Genomic DNA, 18,131 nt, shown 5'->3' with positions numbered 1-18,131 from the left:
AATTCAGGCTCTCCAGGAACAGGCAGGTCACCACGAGTCAGTCAGGTCACCAACAGTCAGTCCCCAGCTCAAGAGATGTAAATTCCAATAGTGTGGTGAAGCAGGTCTTGAAGGAACCTCAAATTACAGCGACACAGTCCACGGGTTAGGTGTCCCACAGGTAGTGTAGCTTGCAAATTGAGGCACAGAACAAGCAAAGCAGCTGCACATTTCAGTGAGGGGTTCTCTCATTTTCTCTGAGCCGCTACTGTGTGCTTGTTTTTTTAGATACTGTCTGGTCTGTTCTGACTCATACTGTTGTATAGTGCACAACAGAATGAAACACTGCACAGTCCTGTGCCATCCTCACAATGGTTCCTATGCCTGTGCCCATTGAGGCAGCCACTATGTCCATCCGTAGCTTTGAGGGCTCCTTAGTGACTCCTCCAAGATTTACCAAGATGATGTTCTTCTCCAGGGACTGGTCTCTCCTGACAACATGTCCAAGATATGTAAGATGAAGGCTGGCCATCCTAAGGCCTCTAAGACTCTGGCCTTGCTTCTTTCAAGTTCTGACGCATAGTGAACTTATCTGCATACAACAGAATAGAGCATTGCCCAGGGTCTGTGCCATTCTCACGACTGTTCTTACGCTTCAACCCACTGATGCAGCCACGGTGCCAGTCCACCTGGTCTCTTGTTTAGCTGCCTCTCTACTTTGCCCAGCCGAGCCTCTACTTTTCCAACCATAATATCCTTTTCTAGAAACTGGTCTTTCCTGATAGTGTGATCACATAAGTCTCACTCACTGGCATGGATTGAATTGTGCCCCCCACCAAAATACATGTAAATTTGGCTAAGCCATGAATCTCAGTAGTCTGGCAGTTACAGAATGATATAATTTTGGAGTTATGTAATGATGTAGTCATCTTCCACAATGTGATCTGATGTAACTAGCCAATCTGTTGTAAGAGAATTGGGGTGGAACTCAACACCTTTACTATGTTCATTAGGGTTTGTGTCAACCTGGTTGACATGAAATCATTTCAGGATGTAGCATAGGATTAACAATCAATTCTTTTTACTGCAGTCACTCCTGCCTCACTCAATAATTTTTCCATGGAATCCTTCAATATTTCTACTCAAGACCTGAATTTTTCGCCAATTCTTTCAGCTGTAAAAATGCCGATCCTAATTAATCATTGCTTTACATTCTAGGCCAGGTGCTCTTTTGAGTGCCTAACATATATTACATATATGGAGTCCTTGTGTTTTTACCAAAACCTTAAGTGGCAAGTCCTACTGCTTCATCTTCATTTTACCGGGGAGTATATTGAGGGACAGGGAATTAAGCAACTTATTCACAGCCCATAACTGTACATCAGCAATCTCCGGCTTCAACGGCGATGATTTTAACCACCTTGCGACCAGACTTCCATAATGACAGGCATTCATACAACACATTGTCCTTTAGATATCATACGAGAAGTTGGCAAGGCATAGAGTAGGGAACCAGTGGAGAGGTCTGAGGGGCCGGCCCCAGTCCCAACTACATGGACAGCTGCGTCTCCCCACAGGAGAATTTATTTCAGAAGACAGCACTGAAGCTGTAGCTCAGGGAGAGGGACATGTCTGACCAGAGCACACAGGAGCAAATGAAGGGGGAGGAAGAGAGAGTGGAGAACATCCTGGCCCACCAAGCCTTGACCCACCAAGCCTTGACGAAGAGATTCCCACTCAGAGCACCAATCCACAGAAAAGACCATATGGCCAGCCCCACTATGAGACACAACATGCCTCACTAACCCATAGCCCTACAGGGGACAACACTGGAGACACTGTGGGAATTGCACCTGATCTGATCCCACTACACCAAGGCAAAACACTAAGGGCGTGCAACAGAACAGCAAAGGGAACAGAGCAATGAAGTCCCCAGGGAATACCAAAAATAGACTTTGGGCTAGGGCTTGACACCCCATCAGACTCGACCAGAAAACACTCCTAAAGGCCAACAAACAATCCTTGAATTGACTACAAGCTTTTCTTTTTTGTTGCTTTGTTGTGTTTTGTTTTGTTTTGTCATTGGTATTGTGTTGTTGTTTTCTTATCTTTTCTTTTGTTGCTTGGTTTTGCTCTTATTTTTGTGCATGTTATTATCTCCACAGGTCTGTCTAAATAAGATAGGCTGAATGAACAATCTGGATGAGAAAACAACAGGACTGACAGTTCCAAAGGGACATGGGAGAGGGGAGGTGGAGGGAAAGGAAGTGGTGTTAACAAACCCAAGAGAACAACAAATGATCCAAATTGGTGGTGAGGAGGGTGTAGAAGGCCTGGTAGGGAATGATCAAGGATAATGTAACCAAGAGGAATTACTGAAACCCCAATAAAGACTGAGCATGATAGTGGGACAAGAAGAAAGTAAAAGGAAATAGAGGAAAGAGCTAGAAGGCAAGGGCTTTTATAGAGGTATAAATAAAGGCGTGTACATATGTAAATATATTTATATATGAAGATGTAGAAATAGATCTATGTGCATATATGTGTAGGTTTAGTATTAAGGTAGCAGAAGGACAATGGGCCTCCACTCAAGTACTCCCTCAATGCAAAAATACTTTGTTTTATTAAACTGGCATTCCATGAGGCTCACCTTCCCGACATGATCGCTGAAGACAAAGTATGTGTATAAGCAAATGTGGTGAAGAAAGCTGATAGAGCCTCGCTATTAAAAGATATAGCATCTAGGGCCTTAAAGACTTGAAGGTAAACGAGCGGCCATCTAGCTGAGAAGCAGCAAAGCCCACATGGGAAAAGCACACCAGCCTGTGTGATCAAGAGGTGCTGAAGGGATCAGTTACCAGGCATCAAAGAACAAAATATTATATCATATCATTGTGAATGAGGGGGAATGCGGAGTGGGGACCCAAAGCCCATTTGTAGGCAACTGGACATCCTCTTATGGAAGGGTCACAGGGAGGAGATGAACTAGAGGGTGCTGTGTAGCAACGATGAAACATACAACTTTCCTCAAGTTCCTAAAAGCTTCCTTTCCCCACCCCCACCATCATAATCCCAATTCTATGTTACAAATCTGGCTAGACCAAAGGATGTACACTGGTACAGATAGGAACTGAAAACACAGGGAATCAAGGACAGATGATCCCTTCAGGACCAGTGGTGAGAGTGTCGATACCAGGAGGGTATAGGGAGGGTGGAGTAGAAAAGTGGAACTGATTACAAGGATTTACATATAACCTTCTCCCTGGGGGATGGACAACAGAAAAGTGGGTAAAGTGTAAGATATGACAAAATAATAATTTATAAATTATCAAGGGTTCATGGGGAGGCAGGAGCAGGGAGGGAGGGGGAAAATGAGGAGCTGATGCCAGGGGCTTACGTGGGGAGCAAATGTTTTGAGAATGATGAGAGTAACTAATGTACAAATGTACTTTATACAATTGATGTATGTATGGATTGTAATAAGAGTTGTATGAGCCCCCAATAAAATGATTTTAATAAAACAGAAGTTGGCAAGATGGAATCATAAAAAGTAGGTACATATATCTACTCCTAAATCCACTGTACGCAATTTAGTTTCAGGAAAACATCACACATCAAATTGAATTGAATTGAATTTGGATGTTATGGTTTCATAGTTTGGTTCATAGATAATTTAAAAATATGATATGCTACCCTGAAAAATTCCTACTGAGTTGAATGTTTATATTTCAATAGATTTATAATAAAAATGGTTTAAGTCAATTATAGAAGAGCAACATATTTATATTTTTATACGCTTCATGCATTATCCAAATTTGAGGGAACCAAAGCAAAACCAAACTCACTGCCATTGAGTCCATGCCAACTCATAGTGACCCTCTAGGACAGGCTAACGCGATCCTTGCGAGTGCCTGTGGTAGTTATATAATCTGCTGTTAATTTGGGACTTGAGAGGATTGAGAGTGAAGGGGTGGGGTCTAGTCTGTCAATCAAGTCATAGCCTTGAGGCCTCTGTGTGGAAATGGCTTTCCACTGAGGATTCTGGGAATTCCTGGATTTCCACACACTGTCTCTCTCTGCTGACTCCCTGAGAGATGCTTTATGGACAAGACACATGGCAGTATGCTGATAGACCCTGTGCTCTGGGCACTGGAGGAGCACCCTGCCAGAGCTGAGATGCTTCTACCGCCACTGGATCCACAAGGCTTCACCCGCTGGCCTGTGTTCTTCCTGCATTCAGCATCATTGCATGTGTTTTGTGATTCTGAAGAGGACTGTATAGATTGGTATCGGACATTTGGGTTAATATCGGATTTATGGACTTGACCTGGACTGGGCTGGGATGTTTTCTCAATATTCACTTGCTCTTGTATATAAAGCCCTTTCTTATACACATATTTGACTGCCTCTGGATTTGTTTCTCTAGTCAACCCAGACTAACACAGTGGCTGAGACTGAAACTGTTTACAGGAGTAGAAAGCCCTGTCTTTTTCCCTTTGAGAGTACAGTTGTACAGAATTTCTTGTCTAGTTCACCCATTTAGTCTCTTTAAATGCCCCTCCTGCCCCAAAAATCAATCACATATTTTTCCCCTAATATATCTTGAACCTAGAGGGATGTGTAAGAACAGACCACCCATACTACTAGGTGTAAGTAAGTCTAGGGTGTGAGACGCCATCAGTCTCCAATCACCCACCCAGTACATCTCTTTGCTTTTCAATTCACTCCCTTTCACTGTGTGTTAGGTCATGTGATGGATTGAATTGTGTTTCCCAAAATTATGTGTAGGAATCCTAAGCCCCATGACTGTGGATGTGATCGAATGTGATGCAATCATTTCCAGAATGCAATGTCATGTAGCCATCCCCATGTAGGGTGGGTGCTATACCTAATTACTTCTGAGTTGTATAAAAAGCATCAGAGACAAAGGGAGGCAGGCAAGGGGGGAAGACAGATGACAAGCGACAGTTGCTAAGAACCAAAGAATGCTCAGAGTAACTAACAAGATGGGAATCAATGGAGCCAATACCCGTATTTGGAGGTTGGGCCTCCAGAACTGTGAGAAGATACATTCTGTTCCTCAAAGACACCCATGTGTTTGTGTTACAGCAACAGTAGCTAATACTGTAGCTAAAACTGTCCATTAGCTACAGTAGCTAATACTGTAGCTAATACTGTAGCTAAAACAGTCACCTTTGGAGGACAGAGACTACACTCTCCATGCCTGTTCACTGCCAGGTGGCAGAGCACATGGGGTTCTCTGTGTCACAGTCAGTACCCAGTGAATGTCTGCCAAAGAAAACTAAGCTCAACCAAAAGCCAAGACCATTCTTCCTGCATGCTTCATAGAATTTAGTGTGCCCAAGATCAAGTTCATTAGCCGTGTGTGGCATCTCTACCAAGCTCTCACCTTATGCTTGAAGATCTCCAAGGATGGTGGCCTCACTACAGGGCACACAGTCGTGAAGGACCCGTCGGATCATGAGGAAGCCCCTCCTGAAGATTTGCTGGAGAATCGCCCTGTATGTCCTTGTATCCCATTCTTCTTGTGATGGCAACTGAGCTGAACCTGCTCCCACCCAACAACTCCACAAGATGTGCATAGCAGGCATTTTAAGCCCCGTTTCACTAAGGAAACTGAGGCCAAGAGCATTAAACAGATCTACTCAAGGACCCACAGCTCATGGAACTGAAAGCGGGCACTGATTCAAACGTTTCACATGTGGACTTAACTATCTGGACTGGAAGCTAGGACCAATACATCACATCTACTCCGACCCTCCCCACCACTTAGCTTTGTCTATAGTAGAAGCACAAGAAGTGCTCCTTCAGTGGACGAGTCAGTGCACTTTAATGAATGGCTCTGGAACAAATAAATACAACCTAACTCTCCTGCCACTCTACCCTCCACTTAGCATGGAATGCGGCCATTAGCTTGTGCTGCTTTGTGGACCAGAGCCACAAGGTGATTCACGGGCACATTTGGAGGTGGCTCAGCCCTCTGCTAAGAATCTTGCCAACAAACGGAACACTACAATATGCTTGGGGAAAGGCAGCAATTGGTATCTTGGCTCATGGGGTGAACAGCATGGGAACAACCTGTACCATGGCTTGTCAGTGCGCTGGTAATTTTACTAATTCTCTAAACATGTGTGGCAGGAACCTCAGAAGGAGGGTGGGCAGAAGTGCCCACCACAAGTCAGAACACAGAGTCCACCATTTGCTGGGAGGCCAGCGGCACACACACGCTTCAATGGTGGTGGTGTGTGTGGGGGTGTCTTTTTTCATTTGTGCTGGCTTATGGAAGGGAAAGCCCTGAAGAAAGGGGTCTCTTGGATGAGGCTGGGGGCAGTCCTTCCCGGTCCAGTGCAGGTGCATATAATGGCACCGTAACAAAAACAAGAGTGGAGCCCAGAAGCAGAACAGGACAAGTGCCCAGGGAAGGCCAGCACTGGGCCAGGGGCAATGGCAATGGTAGGAAATGTGCCTGAAAGAGAAACCCACCACTGCTGGTCAAAGCCAAGACCTGGTGCTGTTCACCGAACCAGAGCCAGATGCCACCAAGTTAATTCCAAGACATGGGAGAGCCAGAGAGTTTTCAATGACTGGTTGTTTTGGAAGTACCCTGCCCGGCCTTTCTTCCAAGGTGCTTCTGAGTGGATTCCAGCCCCTACCTTCAGTAAGCATCTAAGCACATGCCCATGTGCACCACCCAGTCGGCTGCATTTCAAACCAAACTCACCAGGATCAAGTTGAGTCTGGCTTGCAGCTGCCCTGTTGGACATAAGAGACCCGCAACTATGCATTTCTGAGACTCAAAGTCTTTATGAGAGTAGAAAGCCTCACCTTTCTCCCGCAGAGAAGTTGGTGGTTTAGAACTGCTGATCATGTGGTTAGTAGCCCAACATGTTACCCACAAGAGCTTCTCATTGGGGCTACAGTGCTGTTAATTCAATGACTCCAGGAAGCTGGAGACTAAGAGGGGACACCAGGAGAGATAGTCAGCAACATGTGCCGGAGAGTTAAAGATGAATGCTCTGGTGGGCAGCTCCATGCTCTTACTTCATCAGCACCTCCCTCCCCTTGAACGAAGCCCCTGAAGAGCAGCTTGGGTGACTTAGTAACCTGGATCCAGGTTCCAGACCCCAAATGACAAGGATTTGATATGAGAACAGATAAAGTGGACTATTGTTAGGTGCCATCCAGTCGTGTCTGACCCACGGCGACCCTGTGTGAAACAGAGCAAAACACTTCCCCGTCCTGTGCTACCCTCACACTTGTCCCCAGGCTGGAGCCCCTGGGTGCAGCCACCGTGTCCATCCACCTCCTTGAGGGCCTTCCTCTTGGTCACTGCCCCTCCACTTTACCCAACATGACGGCCTTCTCCACAGACAACGTGTCCAAAGCATGGAACATGAAGTCTCCCCATCCTTGCCTCTAAAGAGCATCCTGACCATGTGTTTTTCTAACACAGATCGGTTTGTCCTTTTAGGGGTCCATGAAACTCTCAATCTCCTGCTCCAGCAACACAATTCAAATGCATACATTCTTCTTAGGTCCTCTTTATTCAGTGTCCAACTTTGCACCTGTATATGAGGCAATGGAAAACAGCATGGCTTGGGTCAGGTGCACCTCAGTTTTCAAAGTAACATCCTTGTTTTCAGTGCTCTAAAGAGGTCTTGGGCAGCAGATTTGCCTAAGGCAACTCGTCTTTTGATCTCTTGGCTGCTGCGTCCATGAGCATTGGTTGTGGAGTCAAGCAAGACAAAATCCTCGACAACTTCAATATTTTCTCCACTGATCATGATGTTACCTATTGATCCAACTGTGAGGACATTGGGTTGTAATTACATTGGGTTGTAATTGACTGATAATCCACAATGAAGGCTGCGCTCCATGTTTTTCACCAGCGAGTGCTTCCACCCTGCCTTGCTTTCAGCAAGCAAGGTTGTGTCATCGCACATGACAGATTGTTCATAAGGCTTCCTCCAGTCATGATGCCACTTGCTTCTTCACATAACTCAGCTTCTCTGACGATCTGCTCAGCATAAAGATTGAATAAGTATGGAGAGAGAATAACACACTGACCCGCAACTTTCCTGATTTTAAACCCTGCAGTATTCCCTCATTCCATTCCAAGAAAGGCCTCTTGATCTATGGACAATTTCCACAGAAGCACCAGGCAGTTACAGAAGTCCCATTTTTCTGAAGGTTCTCCGTGGGTTGTTATGATCCACACAGTTGAATGCCTTGGCATGGTCAATGAGACACAAGTAGACATCTTTCTGGTATTCTCTTCTTTGAGCCATGATCCCTCTGGCATCAGCAATGATATCCCTTGTTCCATGTCCTCTTCCGAATCGGACCTGAACCTCTGGAAGCTCCCTGTCAACATACTGCTGCCACCATTGTTTGATGATCTTTAGCAAAATTCAACTTGCATGTGTTATCAATGATATTGTTCACCTTTCTTTGGAATGAGTAAAAATATGGATCTCTTCCAGTTAGTTGGCCAAGTAGCTTTCTTCCAAATATCCTTGCATAGATGAGTGAGTGCTTCCCCAGCTTGTTGAACTATTTCGATGGGCATTTCATCGATTCTGGGGCCTTCTTTTGGGCTAAAGCTTTCTGTGTAGCTTGAACTTCTTCCTTCAGCACCATTAATTCTCTCTCATATACTGCCTCCTAAAATGATGGGCTGTCAATGAGTTCTTTTTGAAGTGGCCCAGGAGTGGGAAAACACACCAGCCAACTGGATTTTAAAGCCAGGCAGTTGGTTTGCCACCTTTGGCAAAGATTTCATAGTTGGATCTCTCAAGAGGCTAAATTGAGGAGCCAAGAATGTCACCTTGCATATTCCTTTGAGACAATCACGTTCTTTACTCCAAAGTCACCACCCTAAAGCATCTCCTGGCTACACAAATAGAAATACACTCACACGGATAATTGTCAAGTCATTGAATCACTGATGCTTTGTAAGGAGAAGTCTAAGTGACATCTCTAGAGGCAGATGTTTTTGTACATTGCAGGTGAACTAGATCTCAGGAGCTGCTCCTGCTTCTTCTTCTGCATGGACTCAGTCCACCTTGAACTGGCTGTCTCTTGTCCTGAAGGCACAGGCAAGTTCATGCTCTGGCTTGGACAGGCACTCTGGTGATTGGAAACTGCAAACCTGAGGCCGGAAGCAAGAAGCAGGAAGAATGACCAGGCCTCCATTCATTCTGAAGCGGAAGGAGAATTTATATAAAGGAAAGACAATTTGACTGAGAATTCTCAGCATGGATTTCCCCTCATGCTGTCATTTTAGGCTACATCATTGTGGAGTTGGGAAATATTGAGGATGATTTTGAACATAAATGTTCAATGGCAAAACCAGAGAGGCTGAGTGGCACAAACGAGTCCTATGCTTGGTTGCTAACCCAAAGGATAATGGCTTGAACCTACTCGGAAGAAAGAGTGACAATTCTGAGGGCAGTCTTACTCTGACACACAGAGGACAATGGGTTGGTCAAGGCCACGTCATTCTAAGGAAGTGGGGATGGGAGATGTCTTGGAGGGGCACAGCAGAGACCGCTTCTATCCATCATCCTGGGAAGAAAGAGATCCTGGGGGCAGGAAATGAAAACCCAGCCATCTGAGCGTGCAGTTGCTGGGCACCTGCGACTTCAGTAAAGGCTCTTAAAGGCCACAACCTATGGGAGTTCAGGAAAGATGAAAGCAGTGGCTGTCAGAGGGGAGCTCGGAGACAGATGAGGCTCCGGCAGTGACGGACCGAAGAAATCCCTGAGGCTTCTCAGAAAGCTTTCAGGGGAAGCATTGATGTATTCTTTCTTTCTGCCACAGAGCCGGATGAGAGTCCAGGCATTGTAATTTGGAAAATCCATGTGGTGTGTGAGATGGGACATCTCACAGATGGCTAGACAGGAAGTGTTTGCCTCATGTCCCCACACCAATATCCTGGGAAGTGCAGGAGACATAGACCTGCAGATGTCCTCACTCGGCTGACTACGGGTCTGGGGGATCGTGCGTGGATTCAGAATTGCTTGAGCAGGCACAGAATTGCACAAGATCCTCAGGAAGCCACAGGACCAAGCCCAATCCGTAGCCATCACGTGGATTCTACTGGCAATGATGCTATAGGGTAGGGTAGAAAACGCTTTGGGGTTTCTGAGACCATAATGAGCCAACAGCTTCATGTTTTTCTCCTGACAAGAGCCAATAGTTCCACGTGTCTCCTGCAGAGCAGCTGGTGGGTTTCAAGTGCTTGTGGTTAGCCTTGTGGTGATGGCAACCCAAGACGGAACTCGCCATGCCACCGGGGCCCTTAGGGTCTTTAGAAAGAGGGAGCGTGCCCAGGTTCTGTTTAATTGAACATAAACAATGCTACATGTCCCTTTCTCAGGAATGAGAGACAGGTCCTTTATTCCTATGTGCAGCCAGAAGACAGAGGTTTAAGTTTATTTCTCTCTTGGTCTCTAAATTCAGCGCCTTCAAGTCCCAAGCAGTCCCACTCATCATCTGAAATCGTTTTAGGTTCTCTCTGGCATAGTGTCCTAAAGCAACGTCGCACAAATGCTGAGGCACTGCTACCTTCCCGGTGTCTAACCTCGAACCCAAACCCACTGCCCTTGCGTTGAGTCTTAGTCATAGCAATCCTGTGCAGGATCTCTGAGGCTGTCAATCTTTAAGGGTAAAGACAGCCTCAGCTTTCCCTGTTGGAGCAGCTGGTGGGCTCCAACTCTTGCTCTTTCCATTAGAAGTCCAACATAAATACCCCACGACACCTCCAGGAAAGTGAAGATGCTGCTGGTGTGAAGTTCCCTGGAGTCAGTGCCTACTCAGAGTGACTTTATGTACAATGGAAGGAAATACCATCCAGTCCTGCGCCATCCTCACAATTGTTATTAGACTTGAACCCGTTGTTGCAGCCACTGTGTCAATCCATCCCAACAGGGGTCTTCCTCTTTTAAGTAGCCCTTCTGCTTTACCAAGCCTGGGATATTTCTCCAGGTCCTGGTCTCTCCCGATAACATGTCCAAAGATGGAATCTAGCCATCTCTCTCTCTCTCTTTTTCTCTCTGCCATCCTTTCTTCTAAGGAGCATTCTGGTTATATGTCTTCTAAGGCAGATCTCTCTCTCTCTCTCTCTCTCTCTCTCTCTCTCTCTCTCTCTCTCTCTCTCCCCCCGCCCCCTTTCCTTTTGGCAGTCCACAGTACTTTCAATATTCCTCACCAACACTATAATTAAGATCCACCGGAATTCTCCAGCCTTTCTTCTTCAAAGTACAACTTTCACGTGAGTATCAGGTGTTGGAAAATACCATGACTGTCCAGGTGCACCTTAGTCTTCAAAGTGGCATCTTTGCTCCTCAACACTTTAAACAGATCTTGTGCGGCAGATTGGCCCCCCAAGGCAATGCACTTGAACTGCTGCTTCCATGAGCACTGCCTGTGAAGAGCTGTCAAGAAAGTTGAAATCCTTGACTACGTCAAATTCTATCCATTTAGCATAAGGTTTTCTATTTATCATTTTATGAGGATTTTTATTTACATTGAGTTGTGATCAGTATTGAAGGCTGTTGTGCTTGATCTGCATCAGCAAGTGCTTCAAGTCCTCCTCACTTTCAGCAAGCAAGGTTGTGTCATCTGCCTATCACAGGCTATTAATACGCCTTCCTCCAATCCTGGTGCCAAATTCTTCTTCATATAATTCAGTTTTATAGGGTATCTAAGATCAAACTAATCAAATGGCTTATAGGGTGTGGGCATACACACGTGTGTGAGAGCAAGCACACATACACACAATGTGATAACCAAATGCCTGTTTGAGTTTTTGTGTGTTTGTTTGTTTGTTTGTTTGTTTGTTTCCTTCATTGAGTGACATTAATCGTTCCTTTCCCTACTGACCTTCATGAACCATGTTTTTGGCTTAAGGTAGAGAGATGCTGTAGAATAAGCAGTTGCCTCCAGGAGAAAAGTCAGCTTTCATCAGAATCAATACCATTTTTTCTTACCCTGAGCTCCTTTTAAAGTGGATTCGGTCTTTGTTCTTTGTTTAAGAATAAGACATGCTATTGAACTAAAACAGCACCATTAACAGTCACATCTGAGAACCCTGGATTCAAGTTAATTCCCAGAGCTGATCACCGCCTGCCTCGCCTCTCTTTTTCATTCATCGATAAATCTAACTCTTGACTTTCCGTAAAAACACCTTTTTATCTTGTTAAAAAAAACACACAACCCTCATTAGCACATTTTGTCTTTCCCTAAGAATGTTACTGAGTGTTAATGATAACAAAGGAACTCTATAATCAGCCCCGATTTCTCTGTATTCTCTCTTTGCACTGGAAGTGCTGCGAGGATCCTTAGAACCGTCCTTGATCTCAAGGAGGAAACACCAAACGGCCATAGCAGACTCAGAGAAGTGAGTCTGATGGCTACTGTGTTCCAGTCCAAAAAGAATCCATGATCTACCATCAAAGAAGGCAAGAGCTGGTGGCTCTCCGGATGTCATTAGGAAAGAAAGCGCTGCTTGGGCCAGTCATGGATCCTTCTCTGGCTTTCAATAAGCTACTTAAAGCACAGTAGCGAGATATCAGTGTCGTTTGCAAAGACTCCATCAATATATAGCGGCTAGCCCAGGACTCAAGACCAGGTGAAATGTCTTCCATGGTCACTATTGACAAGGCCAGCTTAATGGGGTGCACCCCAGGAATTTTACTAGCAGTGGTGTCAGCCCTTACATATGGAGAATATCACGTCTGCTAGGCATGTTGTCTAGAGAAACAGATCCAATGTCACGCATCTATGTCTAAGAAAGCTCTATATCCCCCCGTGTAGATATTCCCAGAAGGTCCCTCTCCCCGGGCTCTGTCCAGGTGGCACAGAGGAGATCAGGGCTCTGCGCCAAGATGCAGAGTTCTTTCCCAGAACATCAGAGATCAAGCCGGGCCATGGTTCTGTGCCTGCATATTCCTACAGCCTCTCAGAGTCCTGTGGACGGTGACTGAGGAGACAAACCGTGCAGGAAATGGCCCTCTAATACACCCCTCCTGAATCTTGGTTCTTTCTGTTGATGAGTTAGACTTGTTTTCTACTTTTATTTTACAGAATGCTCAGAATTTCAAACACTATTCCGTGCACTTCACTCTTTACAGAGCAATTTCCAATCTACCCCTATATTCAGAAGGAGGAAAAGAAAGGACCTCTCTTCCAGTTTGGCTTTTGTTTTTCAATCCTTCATTTTTTGGTCGAGAGAGGTGAATGCTTGAAAGACATCGAAATTTAAATTCTCACACAGCAGGCTGTTGCTTAAAAGATTAAGAGATGAAATTCCTTTGGTTGCTTAATCTTTGATTCCCTATTCCCATGAACTTACTGAACATTCCTCTTATTATAAAATAAAAGAGGCTGCTTAAAAGTTTTTCAAAACAAAGCCTGATATCAAGAAGTGCTTATTTATCAAGAAGGCATCCCAGCCCAGTCCAACTCAAATCCACAAGTCTGATGCTAGTCCACAAGTCCCTCTTCAGACTCACGCAGTAAGATGGTGATGATCCAAAATCGTGAACCAGGAAGCAGAACAATCATGGGTCAAAATCAGTGGAAGCAGAGCAGGGCATCAGTAGGAGTAGGTGGTGCACATGGGGTCACCTCTGGAGGCAGACACAGAGTCCCAGGGAAGTCCCTGGGAGGAGGAAGGTGAAGTGGCAGAGAAAAAGCAGTTCCCAGAGTCTCTCACTGTCATACAAAAGGCTACACCCCCAAGGAGGGGTCATCAATCTACACGAGGTATCTTGTTGACATAAAATGACCCAACTACCACATCATGCAATCCATTTCTGGAATGAATGTACAATATTTTTAGCTTTCGACAAAGAGACACTATCGAATAACCAGAACTGCAACCCCCACTCCCACCCCCAACAAATTCTCTACTGTGAGCAGAGAATTCTCCAGGTTTAAGAGTCCTAGGACCTTCCTTCCGCAAGGCACCTCCAATCATCAGAGCTCCTTCCAACTCACTGGCTGCCATCAAGTGGATTCCATCTCATAGTGACTCGATGGGACCAGCTTGAACTGTCCCTGTGGCTTCCCAGGACCGTGGGTTTTAAGGGGAGTAGAAAGCCTCCTCTTTCTCCGGAGGAGTAGCTGGTGTTTTCAACGTGCTGATCTTACAGTTAGGAGTCCAGCGTGGAACCTCCGAAACGAAATATCCAATGGAAACCGTGTTGAGAGGTTCACTTTGTTTTTCTTACAACAGGATGCATTTTTAAGTCACTTTATTAGGGGCTCATACAACTCTTATCAAAGTCCATACATACATCAATTGTGTAAAGCACATCTGTACATTCATTGCCCTCACCATTCTCAAAACATTTGCTCTCTACTTAAGCCCCTGGCATCAGGTTCTCATTTTTTCCCCTCCTTCCCCCTCCTCCCCTCCCTCATGAGACCTCGATAATTTATAAATTATTATTTTTTCATATCTTGCCCTATCCGATTTCTCCCTTCACCCACCTTTTGTTGTCTGTCCCCCAGGGAGGAGATCACACGTAGATCCTCTTTCCAACTCACTCTCCCTCTACCCTCACAGTATCGCTACTCACACCACTGGTCCTGAAGGGATCATCCACCCTGGATTCCCTGTGTTTCCAGTTCCTATCTGTACCAGTGTACATCCTCTGATCTAGCCAGACTTGCAAGGTAGAATTCGGATCATGAGGGGGGATGGAGGGGAGGAAGCATTTAGAAACTAGAGGAAAGTTGTATTTTTCATCATTGCTACATGGCACCTGGAATTCAGCTTTCTGGGTTCATGGAATTGAGGTGACCCCCCCCCCGCCCGCTCATCCACCCTTAGCACATTTTAAAAACTTTTATTAAAAGATCATTTTATTGGGGGCTCTTAAAACTCTTATAACAATCCATACAACAATTGTATTGAGCATATTTGTACTTGTTGCCATCATTCTTTTATAAACAATTACTTTCTATTGAGCCTTTGGTATCAGCTCCTCTTTTTGGTACCTCCCCCACCCATGACCCCTTGATAAATTATAAATTATTGTTATATCTCACACCAACTGCTTTCTTCCTTCCCCCATGGTTTCTGTTGTTTGTCCACCCTGAAGGGATGGGGGTGATTGCGTGTCCATCATTGCAATCTGTTCCCCCTTCCTCCCCTGCCGTTCCCTCCCCACCTTATTTCTACGCTCCTGGTGTCGCTATTCCCATTCCTGTTCCTGGGTTCTCTGTGTCATGAGCTCTTAGATTTTATTTATACCTATGCACTTGCTCCGGTCTAGTTTGAAGTGAAAGCCAACACTGGGGTCATGATAGTGGGGGGTGAAGAAGCCTCAAGTAACCAGAGGCATATTGTGTGTTTCATCAGTGCTTCACTGCGCCCTGGTTGACTCATCCCTTCCCTGTGAGCCCTCTGTGGGAGGATGTCCCACTGATGGGCTTTAGGTCTCTGATCCAACCCACCTTGTTCTCAACAATATGGTTTTGCTTGTTTGCTTATTATGACTCTTCTTTCTGGCTGGTGTACTTCTTCCATGTGGGCTCTGCACCCTTACCACACTTTGAACCTTGAGATAACCGGTTCCCTGGAGTCAAATTCCAAGCAAACAACAGCTCAATGAGCAGCTTCCCAGGGAGAATGGTTCCTGGGGCACTGGGCTCTTTTGGACAATGAGCCCTGTGTGGCCAGCTTCACAGAGCAGCAGCTGCAGCGTTGGGCTAGGGTGTGTGTTGCGTCCTTTGTGATTCAGTTGCTAGCACAGACAGACCCCCAACCCCTGCCTGTTGTACTTGGATGTTATCTTCTGGAAAATGGCCATAACAATGACCTATGCACCCTGCTCACTGTCCTCTCTTGGGAGCACCCCCCCTTCGGAGCCTGCCAAGCACATCTATTTACAATCAACATTTGAGGGTTGTCCTCCCCGGATTTGTGCTCTTTCTCTAAGTAGTTTCTGACAATATGAGCATCAGACATAATATGTACTCCTGGAAAAATGAAATGCTAAAGAGAGCGAATCATGCAATATAAGAAATTTTGTTTTAGGGGGAAAGTGATGGTGGGACAGGAGGAGGCAAAAGGAAACCGAGGTAAGCTATAGATAGAGGTATTAACAGAGGTGTGTACTTAGGCAAATACATTAATCCATAAAAATCGAGGTATTGGCCTATGTTCATATATTTATAAGGCAATACACTGATGCTACAGACAGGTCTTGGGTCTCAGCTCATACCTTCCCTCAATACAAGAACGTTTTGTTCTAAAAAAATGTCATTTTGTGATGCTCACACCCTCCACCCCCACTCCCCACATGATCGCTGAAGACAAAATAGGTGCATAAGCAGATGTGGTGAAGACAGAGTATGGTGCCTGGCTATTAAAAGATATAGCATCTGGGGTCTTAAAAGCTTGAAGTTAAGCAAGCAGCCATCCAACGGTGAAGCAACAACCCCACATGGAAGAAGCACACCAGCTGGTTCAATCATGAGGTGTCATCAGGACTGGGCAACAGGCATCAGAAGTTTCATAACAAACAACAAACAAACAAAAATGCATTGGTGAGAATGAAGGGGGTTGGAGCAGAGACCTAAAGCTCATCTGTGGACAATGGAACATCCCCCATAAAAGAGTCACAGAAGGGGATGAGTCAATCAGGGTGCAGTAGCGCACTGATGGATCATGCAATATACCTCAGATCCCTTGAGGCCTCCTCATCGCCCCCCATTATCATGATCCCAGTGCTTCTCCCCACTCTGAACTAGACGAGAACATGTAGATAGGTACAGGCAAGAGAGAAAGTTCACGACACAAGGAACCCAGGAACAGGAATGGGAATAGTGATACCAAAAGGGTAGGGGGAAGGGGGTGAGAGGTGGGAAGGAAGTGGGTACCAATCGCAATGATTGACACAGAACCACACACCCCCATCCAGGGGGAAGAACAACAGAAACCAGAGGGGGAGGGAGACCGTGGTCGGTGTGAGATATGAAAATAATAACAATCTATAATCGATCAAGGGGCCATGAGGGGAGTGGGGAGAGAAGCTGATCCCAAGAGTTCAATAGAAAATAAATGTCTAGAAAAGCATGACGGCAGTATATGTACTAATATGTCGGAAACAACTGGTGTATGGATTGTAACATGAGGTGTAAGAGCCCCAACAAAAGGATCTTTAAAAAAAGAAAAAGAATTTCTCTTCTCTCCTCCATCATCTCTTCCCAAGTTTATTCCCCAGAGACCATAATTTCTGGCTAAGGCATCAAGCCCATTCACCACATGCATGGTGTGTCAGTGGAGGCCTGTGTGTGCCTACAATGCTGACCAAGTTTCAGCAGAGCTTCCTGTCTAAGAAAGACTAGGGAGAAAGGGTTGACGATCCACTTCTGACCACCATCAGCCAAAACCAGCGCAGACAGCCACATCTGACATGCCTCCCCCCTCCGTCTTTCTCTGCCTATCATTCCTGCTCCAGCGTGTTATTTCCCTGCTGAGTTCGCCAATCCTCGCAGTGGCCAATAGGATTCGTTTGGGAAGTGAACGGTTACTAAGAGACAAGGTCAGAAAACATTAAGGATACCATCATTGGTTCACAGAAACACCTCTCATGGCCTACAGCCAAGTCTCTCTCTCTAGGCCTCAGCATCTATGGGGCAGGAGCCAGCCTGCTGCGCAGCCTCGCAGTCTCCAAGTCTACGCACTGCTCCTTTGCTCTGTCTCACGGTCACGCTGCCTCGGCCTCTGATCTCAACGTCACCCACTTCCACCCGAGAGAGAGGCCAGCTGTGCTCTTCTTCAATGGTCCTCCCTTCTTCTGAGACAGCTCATCTTTATAGCCAATGCCAGCCCTGTCAGAATGATACCCAGCCTATTTGCCTAGTCCTACCCAATGTCGGCGGGTCCTTTGGACACATTGTCAGGAGTGATCAGTCCCTGTAGAAGGACATCATGCTTGGTAAAGCAGAGGGGTAGCAAAAAAGAGGAAGGTGTTCAACAAGATGGATGGACACAGTAGCTCCAACACTGGGCTCAGGCATGAGGACAATTGTGAGGATGGAGGGCACCGGACAGGCAGTCTTTGGTTCTCACACCACAACAATCCAATCATCAGGTGGGAGTTACTGAGACA

The 18,131-nt window shown here is 45.7% G+C and overlaps 1 non-coding gene across 1 annotated transcript; it reads left to right on the top strand.

Annotated features, from left to right (window-relative positions):
* Positions 1-12,810: 12,810 nt before the first annotated feature.
* On the top strand, positions 12,811-13,015 carry LOC142442027 (small nucleolar RNA SNORA73 family). Its single transcript, XR_012783292.1, has one exon. It is a non-coding gene; the product is annotated as a small nucleolar RNA SNORA73 family (small nucleolar RNA).
* The last annotated feature ends 5,116 nt before the right edge of the window (positions 13,016-18,131 follow it).

This window comes from Tenrec ecaudatus, chromosome 2 (genome assembly GCF_050624435.1).
Source record: "Tenrec ecaudatus isolate mTenEca1 chromosome 2, mTenEca1.hap1, whole genome shotgun sequence".
In the NCBI taxonomy this organism is placed as follows: domain Eukaryota; kingdom Metazoa; phylum Chordata; class Mammalia; order Afrosoricida; family Tenrecidae; genus Tenrec; species Tenrec ecaudatus.
Note: the sequence above shows the minus strand (reverse complement) of the source record. Positions and strands in the feature narration are given on the sequence as shown.